The following is a 17252-nucleotide window of genomic DNA, read 5'->3' on the forward strand; positions in this document are numbered from 1 at the left end:
ATATGAGTACATGTTGGAAAATATGAAAGTATCCCTCTCAAGGACTATGATGAGAAAAAAGGAAAATAGGCCTAAGAGCCCTACTAGAACCAAAGGTATGGGCAAATGTACGATTGCAGAACTAGGTGATGTTAAGATTTAATCAATTAGAAGGAAGAAACAAAATGTGTGTTAGAAGGAAAAATAGAAATGGAGTCAGAAGGAGAGAGTCAAGAGGAAGGAAGAGTTTGGAAATGACAGAAGAAGGGGAGAGTGGTTATTTTGATGACTCATAGGAAAAAATGTGCAAGCCTCATAGTAATTGCCCCGCCCTATTTTGATTCAATCACAGAAAAAAAAAGCTTAATTAAAATTGAAAACAAAATAATGGCTACTCAAGAATATCACCAAAGGTATATAAGTCTATCGGCTTAACCCTACACCCTTCAAAGGTGCAAGTGCTAGTCTTCAGTAGGCAAAAAATCATATAGGGATATATTTTGTGGATGAATTTACTCATGGGTTGTGATGGTCAAAAAATAACAAATATTTGATTTTGGAGAGTGTAGGAGTGCTTGCTACTGTAGGTAACATTTTCCATTGTTTCTCACACTCGAGATCATCATTGTATAACTTTATTTTTATTTTGTTTAAGCTTAATCTAACAATACATTATTGAAATTCATGATGCATATGTCACCCAATGTTGTGTAGAAATGTGATACTATTGCCAAACTTTGTTTTGTTGTGAGGGTTTTTGGTAACATAAAAACATATTCTCAAGAAATGATTAGTTTTATATGTTTTATAGAAGTTGTGGAAGTGTTTATTGCTTTCAATGTATTGAAGTGGCTTAGGGATGGCTTGTTAACTAGACTATTTGGTTTCTTATATCTTTGTCTTGGTGATTGTATCAGTTTGTTTGGGGTTATCGTAAATGATGCAATAGTTTACAATGTAACTCATGGAATTCTATTTCAGCTATAATAAAACATAAAATTTGGTTCACAAAAACATTTGAGTCAAAATGGTGCATTTTGGGTGACAACTACTTTACCAATTTGATGGTGTTTTGCATATATTTTTGAAACTTGTTATTTCTCAAAAGTTAAACTAATGAGTTTTAGAAGCAAGTTTTGTTATAAAAATATTTTACTCTCTTGTCATAGCTACTAGTAGGGTAACTACATTGTGGCAAGGGTCTACTTCTCATTCATCAATTAAACATGTTGGACATGATTCTTCACAAGATTTGGTCTTGGATGATACATAATTCAATGAGAAGTAAGTAGAGTTTTATATGCATCGGATGATGAATACCAATTTTATAATGTCTCTTTAGTCGACTAAAATACTCAAAAGTTGTTCATCCTTCAAAAACCTAAGCAGCAAAGAAACGAACTGATCAATTTAGAAAGTTTATTGGGTTGGCACGAGAAAAATAATGTCAAAAAGTAAATTACAACCATTGTGTGTCTTATGTAGTTAAAGTTGGCTTAAGGAGATTTGCAAAGATTGATCAACCTTCTAAACTATCAAATAAACAAGAATGTAGAATAAGCAAAAACTTATAAGATTTCTTGTTAACAATAATAAATCAATCTTTATCTAGATTGTCTATTAATTTTAAAAAAATTATTGCAACTTGATTGGAACAACTTCATATGACATTTCTTGAAGTGTTTAAAATAGGACCCAAAATAAAATCTTAATTTATTTGTAAAAAGTAACCTCTTTAATAATTTAGTATAATTTAACATAGAAAATTATATTAAAATGATTAATTAATTTTAGTTGATAAAGATATAATATTAATTTTATTATACTGATGTAAACATATTTAAGATGTTTGTACTTACTTATTTATGCAATAATGATTTGCAATATGCTAAGGGTGTATCTTAAATTAAGGATGTATATTGTATTATAATTGTGTTTAGTTATGTTTGTGTAAGAGTTTTTATGGTTACTACTCTAATGAATAGATAATTAATACTTTATATATGTTTCTTAATTTAAATTCTGATTTCTAATCTGCTAAGGTTGTTGGAATAAGGATGTTTCCTCCTTTACAATCAATCTAGAATATACTTTTTGATTTAGTGAAAATCATTATTGGTGTATATTATTTATTAATATATGGAAAACTATAATTATCTTGTTTAAATGGGGTAGTCCTAATAGGATCATTAGATATCTTGGCATCCCTTTCTCGGTGGAGCCTGACCTCAAAGACATGTGGTCTTGGGTGAAAGAGAAGACTGATAAAAAGCTGAACAAATGGCATAACAGGGCATTATCTTTGGCAGGCAGAATTCAGGTTTGCCAGAAGATATTGTCCTCATACACCATATATTATTCTTCTGCTTAGTGTTTTAATAACTATCAGATTTCTGAAATCCAAAAGTCCATCAGACAATTCCTTTGGCCTGATGGCAAAGGGAATAGAAAGATCCACTCTGTTAAGTGGGCTTGGTGCCACACTGACAAGACCCTTGGGGGACTTGGGCTGAAGGATTTAAGAACTAAAGGTATAGCCTTGTCTACCAAATGGATTTTTCAGTCCATGGAGGGTGATTCTCCTTGGAAAGTGCTAGTTAGGAGCAATATTGAGAGGGGTGTTCCTAGAAAAGCTAAGTCTTGGACTAGCCTCCCCTTTTGTGACCTCATTCTTGGTAATTTTACTGTCATGGTTCAAGGCTCTGTGATTTTTAGGTCTATTTGGAAGGCTTGGGATCATGTTAGGAAATTCATCACTAACAAGGAGTTTCATTCCAATATTCAACTCCATGGTGAAAGATCCATTTGGTGGAATCTCCACCTAAATGGTAAACCTTTGGCCCTTACCCAAGGGTGTTCTACCAGGCAGTGGGCTAATAAAGGTATTAAACAATTTATGGATCTCTTTGAGTATGATCAAATTATGCCTTGGGATGTTCTTAAGGATAAATATGCTATCCTAGATTCCCATAGAAGAACTTATAACATGATTGTGCAAGCTTCCGTTGGTCTTCCCACTGTTTGCCACACTGATTCTCTCAGGTTCCTGAAGTGCAAATGCCCTGGTGGTATCATTATTACTCTGCTCAAAGCTAAGAATATTTATAAAATCATTGATTGTAATATTGATATTATCAATCATATTAATGTTGTTTGGTACTCTTCTTATGATGTTGATGCTTTGAAAAAGTATTTTGATATCTTGTGGAAGAATCCTGTGGAACCCAAGATTAGATGTTTCAAATGGTTAGTTTTGTTGGACAAGCTACCTATAAAGAGAGATTTTGTTAATTCTGATATTTGTAACTTGTGTAGAGTTCTTGAAACTGGTAGACATATCCTTCTTGATTGTATTTTTGCTAAAGAAATATGGAAAATGTTTGGCATTGTTTATCCTATTCATTGTAAATATTTTTGATATTATTTCTGGTCATATTAATGGTCTTCCTAAAGATACCAATTTATTTTGGAATATATTGTCGTTTAACATTCTCTGGCAGATCTGAAAGTGCAGGAACGAGGAAAGGTATCAAGGTAAGCATAGGAATCTTACTGAGTTTTTTCGAAAACTCACTTACTTTAAAATCTTCTTGCAGGTGCAGACTACTATGATGATTGAACGGGACAATATGAGGAGGTTCCTTCGTGATGGGCATGTTGCTCTTTACGACCTTGAGCTTAAGCGTGGGTACCAGTGGCATAGTACTTTGGATGATCTACATGTTTTTGAGCAAGCTTGCAATAGATTGAACAAAGATATTAGAGAAAAAGGGAATGCCAGAAAAGAAGAGTTATTTATGATGGTGTAGATTCAAGGGCATAAAAGTATAGTTTGGATGGAAAGTCCCTTAGGCTGGACTGCCTGGGTTGACAATCACTATGATCTTCTCAGCTAGATAGTTTTGCTTTTCCTCCTTTTGTTGCTTTGTATGTTCAACCGATACTTTCTCTTCTGGGTGAGGCTTGGCCTCCTTGTGTATATTCGTATTAATACTCTGGAGTTTTTTTTTCTGGTTCTAAAACTCTTATTTCTAATATTTAAAAAAAAAAATTTATCTTGTTTACATATATAGTACATGTTATTTACGTACTCAAATATCTTGTTTATAAATTATTTGATGGACAAGATTCTAGTGCTTGTATATTTTTAAGCCTTCATAATAAGGTATGTGGTTTATGTTTTGTTCTTTAAATTTATTACAGGACATGATAATTAAATTAGACTAAATTCTTAATTTGTCCAAAATAGACTTATTTTCTCCCTAGAATTTTAATACAATCAATAGATTCTCTTTAAATTGCCTTATACCAATATCTTAAAAAAATTGTACCGCCATACATATAAATCCTAATAATTGGTTATAATTTATATTTTTACAATCTTGTTTTGAAATCTAACTACTTTGAATGGGCCTATATTTTCCATTGCACTAAATAATATAAAAATATGAACATCTCGTGATAAGATGCTGAACCACATTATGTTTCAACTGTTACCTATGATTTTTTAGGATAAAAATTGTTAAATAGTTCACATCTGAAACTTTTGAAGATTTGTTTGAACTCATTATTTCTTTTTCAAAGTTTTTTTTTTATAACTTTCAATGTACAAGCTATTAAATTTATATTGAAAGTGGTCGTGTATTCTTTAGACTAAAACGAAGTTCCTGCATTGAAGCTTTGTCATTGATTCTAATATACTCGCTTTCATTCAAATCTGCCAGTTTGGCTTAACTCCACTCATCACATTTTTGCGTATTTTATTTCACAGATGTTAAAGTTTAGAAGAGACCTTATGGTAAGCAACTCGCAGAGGATATAAGGTTCATGAGCATAAATCGAAGTATTCCCTTGGACTCGCGATATCGATAACATTTTTATTTGCAATCTTCAAATGCTAGAAATATCCTTCATTGGATAAGATTAGCCTTTGTCAGACTCTTAACAAGCCTCATTGCACTTGAGCTTGGCTCTTATTTTAATATGCTCGCTTTCCTACAAATCTGCAGATTCAACTGGTTTTAATTCCTCTTTGTTGAATTTTACATAGAAGATGCGCAATAGCAATATCCAGCATAACGAAATATGGCAATAGGAAATATGGTTTCTTTCCTTAACATGGGATGGGAGGCACTTCTGACGACCAGGACACCTGTGGCCTGTGGGATAGTTTACATGCATCATAACTTGCTCGCTTGGTTTGCATAATTCATGGCAATATTAGCAACGAGGAAAACTAATATATAAAGCTAGTTATTACACGAAATGTAGCTAGAAAATTCTCTCGCAAGATATTGACTGGCTGAAAAGTTAAAACAAAGCAAGCATCCAGATTTTTATTTTTATTTTTTAAACCTAAAATTCTAATATAACAAAAATTTTAAAAACAAAAAACAGAATAACTATATCCATGATTCTATGTTGAGCAAGCTTTCACTGGCTGTAAATTTATTCTGCTACGTCAGATTCAGAAACTTTGGCCCTGAACTTTAAACAGATTTTCCTTAAATGCATACCCAATATTCAAAATATTACTAACTTGTGCATGAATCTACGAAGTTTTGCAATTATTATAGATAGGTCTCATTTGGTGACAGAAAAGCTGCAAGCTTGCGCTTGAATGGCTGCGGCCAAGCCTCCCATAAGTCCTAAAGACATTCTTTGGCATGATGACAATTGAAACAGTAGGCAAGTTACTAAGCTATGTACAAGAGACAATGTGCAAAACAAAATCCATAGTCCGCTACCCCCTGCTGTAAACATCACACATTAACTATTGACTAGAGTAAAATAGTCGACTGATTTTTCCCAAGCTTAATTTTTTCCTGTGTGATATTCAAGGGTGACCATTTGCTACATCATGGAAGTCAATTGTTCCTTGGCTTGGACATCTTGTACCAACTCTTCGCTGAAGGAAAAACCAATATACAAAAGATGTTAACTAAGAAATTTTCACATAAAAAGTTGAAATTAAGCTTCAAGAAAGTGGATAAAATAATCAAAATATTATATAAATTGCCAAATTTAGATGACAAATCTTAAAATGTTCCATGGCTTCTTTGTAAAACAAAATATGTAAAATCTTGATGCTACATAAAGAAAAACTTTAGTAGCTCACTATATTCTGCTAAATTGGAATCAAATATTCAGCCATTGATAGTAAACAGGTCGAAGAAAGCATACCTAATGTCCTAGCATAACAACCAAGTTGTACGTGAATCTATGCCCAAGAATCTGCTAACTTTATACATAATAATCGATGTGGACTGAAAAGCTAAAAATCTCAGGTTAAGAAGCAAAAATAGAACCCTCATAACCCTAACAATCTCCCTTTTAACATGGTGTACATCAAAACTATATACAAGCTGCTAAGCCTCGTGCAAGATGCTAATAAAAGTCCCAATAAAAAAATTATTCTTCCAAGAATGGTACAAGCTACTAAAAGAAGGATGCAAGAGAACTGCAAAAAGCATGTTGCCGTCTCAAGAATAGTGAATATACAGATTCCTTCTTAGAAACAAAAATGCCACCTCTTAATAAATAATAAATAGCCGTTTGTTCAGACCAGCATCCTTTAAAAAGGACAGAATACAAAAAGATGCAAAATAAACTCATGTTGCTATGGGAAAATTGACATGAGATTATTTCTTCAGCCAGAACCTGAGATTCATTTTATAAGCACATAAATTGGCCTGTTAAAACCAGATGTACCATTCGGCACCTGCGCACTGATTCTTTCCATTGATCTGAAACCAATCTTATCAAGTAGAATATCCCTAAAAGTCCCTGGCCTATAAACAATGCTGTGGAAATTTTCTGCTGCGGCCTCAGAAACAAAGTGCTTACTTCCATATGATTTCCATGGTTGAGGCTCTAAAATCAAAATGCCACCTGGCCTAAGAACTTGCCAAATCTTTGCAAATAGACAAATTAAACCTGCATCTCCCCAATTTAGGTGGACCCATTTGGTGACACTTAAGCAGAGCACTGTATCATATTTTGCATCAAACTCACAGTAGGATTTCTGAATGAAATTTTCAGCTCCGAAGCAAACTCTTTCAAGCGGACTCTGATTTGTGTATCTACTATCTTCCATCAACATTTTCTGATACATCGTCCCGTGATAACATGTTTATTCTATCGCTGACAGATTTCTTGCATGAGATTTTCACTTTATTTGCACTTTCATCAACTTTGGATAACTGTTTTGTCCTACCAATAACCTGAAATCCATTTTCTCTGATATCTTCTTCCCGTGATTTCTCCCTTCTTTCTGGACTTTCCAATCCATTTTTTCCGTTTTCACCTTCATATGACTGTTTTCTCGTGTTTCTATCTTCACCTTCATTGGCACACACTTCATGTTTTTCTTTCTCAGATTGTTTATTTCTTTCTATGGATTCCTTAACACCAGCAACTGTTTTAAGGTGACTTCTTGCTTTCCATATAAGCCTATCATCAATATCTATGCCCATGATACTTTTGCATGCAAACTTTTGTGCAATGCTGATTGTAATGAAACCTTCGTTGCAGCCAATATCTAGGCAGTCCTTGTCTTCAAACAACTCCTTCCTTAAGGCCTTCAACCTTGGGTCTTCATCCAAAGCCTGATCAATACGGTAGTTATAGTAACTGTGGTAGTTGCCATAAATATAAACAAATCTCTTCTTCTTAGATTCTGTCAGTTGACTAGATAAATTTTTCCCTTCATCTTTCCTTTTGTTTTTATTTGGTCTATGCTCCATTACCACAATGTGTTATTTTCTATTGTAGTCTCACCTGTACAAGTGTCCACAAAACAAAAAATAAGTATTTTTATTTTTATTTTGAAAAGGAAATCATGGTTTAGTGCAAATTCTAGAAAATAATATATATCTCAGTTTCAGAATCACATCATTCACATTTTATGAAAGGCAATAATGATAAAGAATATCTTTGAAATGATTGAATATAGAGTCTAGACAGTCAATTATATTGTTTGACTCACAGAAAACACACTTATTCTGTTAAACCTTGTTCCTTATCAAAGCAGAAAAGCTATACAGCAATGGGCATCATGCTTCAATTGCACAAGGATCCTACCATGAAGTAATGGCCTCTACCAAATTTGTTTAACAAACTTGTCAAGATTTCAACTTTAGTTCTCAAACATTTCATTAAACAGCTTTGGTGGAAAAGCAATTTGAACAAAATTTCTTTGTTTTGTGACTAGCATCAACAGCAACCTTCAGTGATGATCACAACCTCGCAGATGATTAATAATCAAGAAACAACTCATAATCATTTAATCCAAAGTTGCAATACAGGAACATAGTCATGGACATTTTATCAAACATAGGCATTCAACAATTTAATTTCTGCAAATTACACGACTGTATCAAGTTTGCAAACCTTCCACCATGAAACATTAGTCGGATTCCTTTTACCACTAAAAATACTGGCTTTAATGTTTGATGTTAAAAAAACTGCAGACCTGTATGAATTTATGTATATAGTGCTGCTTGTAATATTTCCTCTGACTGGGTTCTACACTTGAACAATATTTACGCAAATATGATCTGATTTCTTCTTAGGCCCCTGCTGCAACTGCTGTATACACTTTCAACTGTTGTTTGGAGGTTTATAGCCTTAACAAAGGCTCCACAATCTGTTGGCATCACCGTTTACTGCTGACCTGAGCTAGATAAACCATGTTACCCCAAATACAACTGCAACCTCCTCATTTGACTAAGCTCAAAATCGAGCAACTGAAGATTGTAACCCCACTACTTCTGTTTTATGTGCCAGCTATGCAGATCCTCCATGTCTTATCACCAAGTGGACCTCCTAATTTCTCTCAACCATGTTCCGTTTTTTGATCTAGTGCACAGCCCTAATATTAAGCTATGGTCATCTTTTTTTAATTACCGGAATATCCCCTTTTTGAAATACGATTTAATAATAAATCATAAAAAAAAATTAAAATATTAAAGAATAAAAAACATAAAATTTAAATTATAAATATATGCAGATAACCATAACTAAAATTTAGTTAAGCTTAATGAATGGTCAAAATGTATGAGTTGAAAAGTTGTGACCCTAAAACATGAGATATAATAGGGAGAAGAGAACTTCATTTGAAAGAGGGAGGGGAAGGAAGAGAAAAGGAAAGAGATTAATCAAGAAAGAATTAGTAGAGAAGAAAATAAGTGACTTCTGTTACAAGTGTAGTTGTCATTGCACCAAAAGATCAACATGTCGATGCTCGATTATACTTAATAGAATCCACAAGAGGCAATTAGTCCCTTGTCACGTATCCTAAGGGGAGTGCTGACCATTTTGCCAACGATCCCCCCCTCAACGTTACCTAAGGGGATTCACTATGACGAAGCTCTAATACTCCTCGTTACAAAAGTACTTGTCATCGCACCAAAAGATTGAGATGTCCATGCTCAATACAACCACTATACTTCAAGTGTCCACAAGAGGTAGTTAGTCCCTAGTCACAAATCTTGAGGGGAGCGCTGACCATTTTGCCCATAACACCTTCAAAAGGCGAAAGTTATGGAAGGTTGTGACTAATTCCATGGGTTGCAATTATGCAAGGTGGTTGTCTCTCCCAAGGGGCAGAAATGATGAGGGTTATGACTCTTTCAGAAGTTTGTAATTGTGAAATGTTGTGACTATTGCAAAGGGGCAGACATGACGAAGAGCTGCAACCTCTCCCTTACATCAGAAGATATAAAAGCAAGAAGGTTTCATTTGAGGGGTGGAGGCAACTGAGATCAATTGGGAGACAAATTTATTATTTGATAAGTAGGAGATCCTAGTGCTTCACCACTGTGAGCATCACCTAGATCCAATGAGTGCTAAGTGTTCCATTCATTCTCGTGAGAGATGGGTTCGGTGAACCACTACTCATGAAATATGGGTCAATGAGTTTGACTCAAAAATCACACAGTTAAATCCTGATAGCAATATGAAAAAATTATTATTCCCAAAGGGCAGCAATGGAGGGTTGTGACAAGTCTTACGAAAAGTGGCGACTCTTTCACCAAATTACAATAAAAGAGATCATTTCAAACATTCAAGGATAACTTATCAATCATCATTCAAGAATCTACAAAAGCAATCATCAATTATCAAACCAAGCAAACAATCAACCAGCAAATCACTCTACCAAATCAGCACTTATTCACTTCGCCAAAACATCAAACCAGCACTCATTACACCATCAATCATCAATCTTAAATAATTCATTCAGTCAATCAATCATTCAACAACAATTGAAGAAGTATGATATAATCATTCAGAAGAGCCTTCAGATTCAGATTAAAATATATCAACCAGCAGCCTAGATAGCTCTTCAGATAGTGTGGTATGAGATATAATGCATTACATCTTAGCTGTCATTATTGAAGTATATTATGTTACTACTGTTAAATCTTTGATATATACATTATTGTTCCTGTTATAATTCAGCGTATTGTAATATCCCTCTAATACTGAAATTTAATCATAATAACCAAAATACAAATCTATAAACTCTTTGAAATCTGAAGAAACAATATTCATGACAAATTGATTGATTAAGAGACTATGATAATTATAAGATAATTATGTATTGATAATACCTGATATTATTTAAATAAATTTGAAATATGATATTATACACACACACACACACACACATTATATATTTAAGATAAAATATTTAAAGAATTATAGAAATCTAAACATTTATAATTAATTGAATTATATCAAAATGAAAATACAAACTTGACTAGTCACTGAAGATCGTGACCAGTGAATCTATAGAATCAACAATATATAAGAAAGGAGACAATATATCAATTTGGGATCATGGAAAGGAAAAGGAATATAATAACACAAATAGGGAGGGCACAGAACAAACAAACAATCCAATATATATATCCAAGACATAGCATGCTAGTATGGATGATTGGGAAGAACATAACTTACACGTCAGGGAAGCAGCCAGGTCAGGACATGATCCTGATATTAATATAAAACAGGGATCATTACATCCGTGTGACAGCAGAGCCAGTCAACTAAGTGGCATAAAAAAAAACACAAACTCCTATAGTGCTGATGCTCAGAAATAGAAGGAGAGCAGAGACAAGCATAGAAAAATAAGGAAAATAGTAGAGTCCAACGTAGAAGGAAAATACAAATTCCTAAAGTTGCAGATTCATAAATAAACTAAGCCAATTGGAATGATAAGGAAGGCAGCACTCCAAATATAGTCAATATCTTTGATACCAAAGGAGGGGTGAACTGTAGAAGCGATCAAGTCTATACATTGATAAAAAGATAATCCAGTAGTGTCAGGAATATACGAGGTAGTGAACAACAAATAGAATGAAGGATTAGGGAAGACAAAAAAAAGAAACATAAGAAGATAACAATATTGGAGAAAACGAAATAGTGAAGGGAATATAAAGAACTCAAAATAGAAACTAAAATAAATAAGAAAGATCCCAATCACCAAAGGCAGTATTTAGTAGTTGGGACAAACACAAGAAACTACTGTTGCAGAGTTATTTTATATAGGAGGAAATAGAGAATTAAGTAGTAATATTGGGAAGACCATACAGTTGCGGATTTACCAGTGGTATGCATCTTTGATAATTACATAAGCAGTGGAAATATATAAAGAGACTACTAATCAAGGATTAATTGTCATACATAAGAGAAAAGCTTTAATTTATAACTCCCATAGAGACTGTTGTCACAAAAGTTTGCACCCTTGTCCAAAGTTTTTACCTAAGGACAACCTTGTGAAACATGGAAACAACCTCCAAGCTGTGGGACTTGAACTATGAGGTTGAGTCTCCGGAGAAAGCCGGCTTCCTTTACTATTAGAATGCACCTAACTACTCTTGGAGAGGAAAAGGGAGAAGGAATGCATAGAATCATTAACCTAATCTATCCTAGGGAGGTGATGCACCAAAAAGAGTGTTCAAACCAATCTCTACCCATATATGCACACTTGAACTGTCATGACATCAAGAATATATGGATTCAAACTTGTTTAAATCCAACAATCACATGCACATCAAACAACCAAAATGAACAACGCAAGGAAGAAGAGAATTCACTTATATATCATTCATAGGTCAAAAGCGATACAATCATGCAAATTGTAGACAGCCACAAAACATAAAGAGAGGCAAATAGATCTTGCACAGTCATCAATGGCTGAATGAGATAAAGCAGAATGTCATTAGATTTGAAGACAAAGGGAATTTACAGTGAACTTGCAGAGCAATATCAGAGAAACAGAGGAGAGTCGACCCTAAGAAAAGATTACAACTTTGCTTTTATAGTTCAAGCATAACTGGGATATTTCTTACTGAAGTTACTCTACAACCACTGTCATTAAGTGCTCAAAGAACAATCACTACAAATCTGGAAGATTATATCTTGGAACAAAACCAGACGTAGGAAATCAAATATTTTGGCTAAAAGAACAATCTTGAGAAGACAAGAACGGCAATCATTAAATGCATAGCTAGGTAAATGGATAACCAGGCAATGAATGAGTGCTCCTTTGCATTTATTAGGCATAAGAGGCAGTTGAAACAACCAGTAATTGATCGAGTAGATCAGATTTGCATTTAAACAACTTGTTACTCTTCCTTATCAGCACTCCAATTCAGAAATATCAGCAAATCAACCATATTCAACCTCCACGCATATCTTTCCTACAATTCTATTGGTCGAAGACCTTTTTCTTTTCCAGCTTGGACAAGTGAAACGCCTTCCTGGTTAACTCAAAGTCCTACGATCCTACAATCGTCAAACGAGGTCAAAACCCTCGTCTCATCTTCAGCTTGGTACTTGGCCTTTACGATCTTACGATCGCCAATGTATCTCATGGTCGAAGGCACCCTCTATAACCTCTACGATCTTACGATCGCCAACTTATCTTAATATCGAGCCCTCTTTTTACCCTTCTTACGATCTTACAACACGCCAATATTTTGTAGCATCGAAAGCCTACCAATCTGCCCTTACGATCTTACGATTTGCCTTGTCCTTCGGTCACGAGACCCTCGATCTTTCCTTGCGATGTTACGATCTTTCCTTGAGATGTTACGATACGGCTAATTGACCTTAAGATCTCATGATCGCAATCCACTTAGCCCTTTGTCCTGACTTCAACACTCATCATTTGCACCTACGATCTTACGACATTGCTTCATTGTAAGATCAGAACACTTCATCTGACTACCTTTTGCCAATTGTCTCACACTGATCCACCTGGTCTAACAAGTCTTACTTTTGCAGCCCACCAAGGGGAATGACGTCACAAGGTCCACGCATCGCAATGTCACTTTCCATAAAACCCTTGCGACTTCATAAGCGACAAAGCGACAGCTATAGATCTGGGAAGATCTGACGGTAGGGAAAATTGCAGACCACAGAATTATTAAAGTGCGCAGTTACTTTAGGAAATGAGATTTATCCTAAAGTCGTAAAAGATTCATTTTGTTTGCCCTAATTTGAATATTCAAATACACGTGACCGTTACTACATTTGAATTCAAATATGGCAATTTTGGCGGGAAGGCAAAAATGACCAACAGAGACCAAGTAGATCTTGGTAGAGGGCATTCGATAAGAATGTCATGATTCTCTTAAGAGAACTCATAAAGATCAGAGAGCATTCTTTGTGAATGTCGAGATTCCTAATTGGAATCCAGAGAGAGATTTATAGAGAATCTCTTAGAGGCAATATATATTGTAGTGGTCAGTCATATTCATATGTCATAGATAAGAGACTCGATTAGAAGGTGATCTCTACCAAGTAGTGTTAATAAGAGCATACTCAGAGATCCCAAGAGGCCTTAGGAAGGGCGCTCTTCATATGACGTTCGCCTAATCGAGAAGTAATTCTCATTAGAGGGTTAGGTGATTTGAGAAGAGTTCTTTCCGAAGAATTAGGAGGGGTTAGTGGTGTAAGTATTAAGATAAGTATTTAATTAGTTGAACACTTCTAACATGTTTTTGGATTTTAATATATATTTCCTATGTTGTACTAATGATTTGTTGTAGGTTCCGACACTCATTCCTTAACTAGATGAGGGGACATCACACGTATGCACGATAGAGTAGACGTAATGATTCCTTAAAAGCTTCATCCAATCTGCTGTCCCATTATGTAGGGGAGCTATGGGCATATAAGGAGAGCAAGTAGGCGAGTGGCCCATTTAGGTTAAATAGGATGTTGAATGATGGATATGCTTTTGGGCCCCTTAGGAGGCCGATACAACAAATATACCTTTGTGCCCAATTGAGGCCGATACGCCGAGGATGTCCCCTTAGGAGGATGAACGATGCATGTACATCCATGCCCATAAACTCGATGGATGGTCTCAAGGCACCTTGTATGATCTTCCATGGGCTTCATAGCATGGATGACTCAAGGGATAAATCCTCAAAAGAACCCCACAGATACTATATTATGATTTGCAATTTGATTATATATTATTTATCAAGAGACTAAGTTAAATTTCAATTTCCAAGCACAATCCAAACCCTGGTTTGGAATTTTCAGTCAAATCGAGTAAAATCCCAATAGGGGACATTACAATTACATTTGCTCTCCTTGGTAGTGGTGACGATGTTAGAAGAAGTTTGACTCCCAACTAGAGCCACTGACATCTCCTTTGCCTTCTGCAACTACTTGAAAGGTGCTGCGATTCATAAATTTTTACCCCTCTACTCAGTGGCAGACACAAGATGTGTTGCACACTATCTCCCTTGACACTTGAGATTTCCTAAGTATCTGAAATGAGTTTGAACAATGACATACCCAACAGATTTTTTTTTAAATGTGATGGCAAACCGGCATTGAAATTCAGACTTCAACAACACCCACTTACCTATGCAACATCCAATTACAAAATCCACTGAATCTCTGGAATGCGTGGCTAGAATAGAATAAACCCTTAACCTAGCCACAAGCAACATTCTTTGCTCAATTTATTGTTTCCTTGCAGAACTTTCAGTCGAATTCCCTTTTCTGATAACTCCCTGAATCTGGAAATAAATCCTCATTCTTCAATCCTTAGCCCAACAATGAATTATATCAGAACTCACCTCTGTGATTACCGATTTAAAATAATATTGAAGGTGGTTTTCCCAAAGGCAAACCCATGTGGAAAGCTATTAGTCTTGTTGACTTGCTGACAATGTTGGCTATAATGTTAGCACATCAGTTATTTTTGTTTCTGTTTGCAAAGCTTGGAAGAAAGATAAGAAATTTAACGTAGATTGGCATGTTAAAGCTATGAAAAATAATCCCTTCTATTCCATCCTTTAATGTCTATATGATGGTATATTGAAAGTGATGGTAACCTTTGGTCTCCACAGTGGATTCTCTGCTTTGAATTAGTTTAATAAAAGTACTTTAGTCTTTGGCCCATAGGTCAATGAAATTGGGGTTATCCCTTGGATTAATACAACAAATGGTTGATTTGCCAAAGAACCAAAAAGAAACTTACTCATTTATTGTTTTTACAATTGGTGTTTGATCGTTCTTTGTGAGAAAAGATTTACAATTTAAGTACATTGGGGCAACCTTTCTGAAGCTACTTTTAAGAATGTTGTGATTTACTTTGTAAGGTTGGGAAGTTATATGAAGACTTCAACTCCCTTCGAGCGTCAAAAAATTCTGAAGCAAGATAGATAACCAGGCTTGGCAATTTTCAGTCCAGTTGCACTGAACCTTAAAAAATACTTTTAAGAAGATTTCTAATTATGAAGATGTTAGTTGTAAGTGAAATTTTTGGGTCTGGTAAAACTGTGTCTTTTTTGTGCATACTATCAGTCCTTTGAACACCTCTTTTGAATGTTCAAATGCAAACAGAACATATAAATCCATGAGATATTTCAACAGTAAATGCACACAATTGAGTTTTATTTAGATCCGAAACTATTTACCATAGCTTAATGACTAAGAGTGTGTGCAACTCTGCCTGTAAACAATAGGTTCTGTATTGAGAGGCATGGAAGATAATAAGTTTGTTTTGAAGGGAGCTCTGTAAAAGGCAGAAAAATGCAGTTACCCCGGTTGTAATGTTAGTCCCCTACCTGTGATGCATAGTGACTCCCTGATAGCAGTGTTGTTGTAATGGATTCTGCAATGAATTGAGGTGCCTTTCTCTATGCTCCATGACTTCTTTAAATTGTCTCTAATCTTGCCTGGCTGTATAAAGCATTGTCATCAGAATTAAGAACTCCTGTCTGATTGTGCAATGGGTGCTATCAGGAAAGTTAGAAATTTGTGTGCCCAACTTCCTTGCTTGCTACCTTGGATGGATGTGACAAGTGCCAAAGGCAATTTTTATGCTTGATGAAGATCCCTTTCAACTACCGATGAGCCAGTCATTAAATACACGAACCTGACATTATTCTGTTGACATTGCAAGGGTATATTGTCAACCACAGCTGTCACTTATATTTGAGAGATGAGTCTGCCTTACAGCTATTGATCGACGATGCCTTGTCAAGGAGTCAAGACTAGGTAATTCTCAGTTTTGTTAAGATGATAGGAACAGGACACCCATAAGAGAACCAAACAGCGACCTTATTGTGATTTCTTCCAGTTGATTATATATCAGTCCTGTCAGACTTGGTCCAAACTGTTTTGAAGTTATCATAGCAAAATGACAATGTCAGAACCCTTGTATTATGCTTGAGGTCCCTTGAATAAATATTGATGCCACTTAGTAATGCAAATGCTACTATTATTTCTCAATGCAGTGGCAATCACTGGTTCTGAAACTCAAGATTACATGGCTTTGGAAGACTCTTCGCGACAATAAATAAATATTGGATCTGACTTCAGCTGCTATCGTGCTAGTAAAAAGAAGTCAAACTTCTGTGATGGAATGTTATCATGCCTAAAGGGATCCATATGGGTTGGCTCGGCAAGTCCTGCGATAAGTTTGCTGAGTTCCAGACCAGCACCAGCAATTGATAAAGTAAAACTGGTGATTCCTCCTCTTTGACGTGCAATTGGATCCCAAATGAATGCAATTTTGTCTCCTCAAGGAGGCTTCACAAGATTGGTGAAAAATGAGCATACTAGTGTGCCTTTCTAGATAACCGAAACTGCTGATGCTCCAAACTCCAATTCCTTGGAATTAGAAAGATAAGATAATAATATTAATGTCCAACAAAAGACCACCAAAAGGTCTATGGGATTGGAAGATTACAACAAGGTATCTGACAACAACAAAAGCACCAAATGGTGTCTGAGAA

The 17252-nt window shown here is 35.1% G+C and overlaps 1 long non-coding RNA gene and 1 pseudogene across 2 annotated transcripts in view; both read right to left on the reverse strand.

The window, feature by feature from the left end:
- Positions 1-5454: 5454 nt before the first annotated feature.
- Positions 5455-17252, reverse strand: part of LOC149558735 (uncharacterized) — a 64722-nt gene continuing 52924 nt past the window's right edge. The window contains exon 2 of the long non-coding RNA XR_016365071.1: positions 5455-5887. This is a non-coding gene — a long non-coding RNA (uncharacterized LOC149558735). The remainder of the gene's footprint in view (positions 5888-17252) is intronic.
- Positions 6368-17252, reverse strand: part of LOC149558736 (putative RNA methyltransferase At5g51130 pseudogene) — a 54483-nt pseudogene continuing 43598 nt past the window's right edge. Inside the window, exon 3 of the transcript XR_016365070.1 lies at positions 6368-7758. The product of XR_016365070.1 is annotated as a putative RNA methyltransferase At5g51130 pseudogene (transcript). The remainder of the gene's footprint in view (positions 7759-17252) is intronic.

Source organism: Cupressus sempervirens, chromosome 5 (assembly GCF_028749045.1).
Source record: "Cupressus sempervirens isolate cs-2001-9-10 chromosome 5, ASM2874904v1, whole genome shotgun sequence".
Lineage (NCBI taxonomy): Eukaryota > Viridiplantae > Streptophyta > Pinopsida > Cupressales > Cupressaceae > Cupressus > Cupressus sempervirens.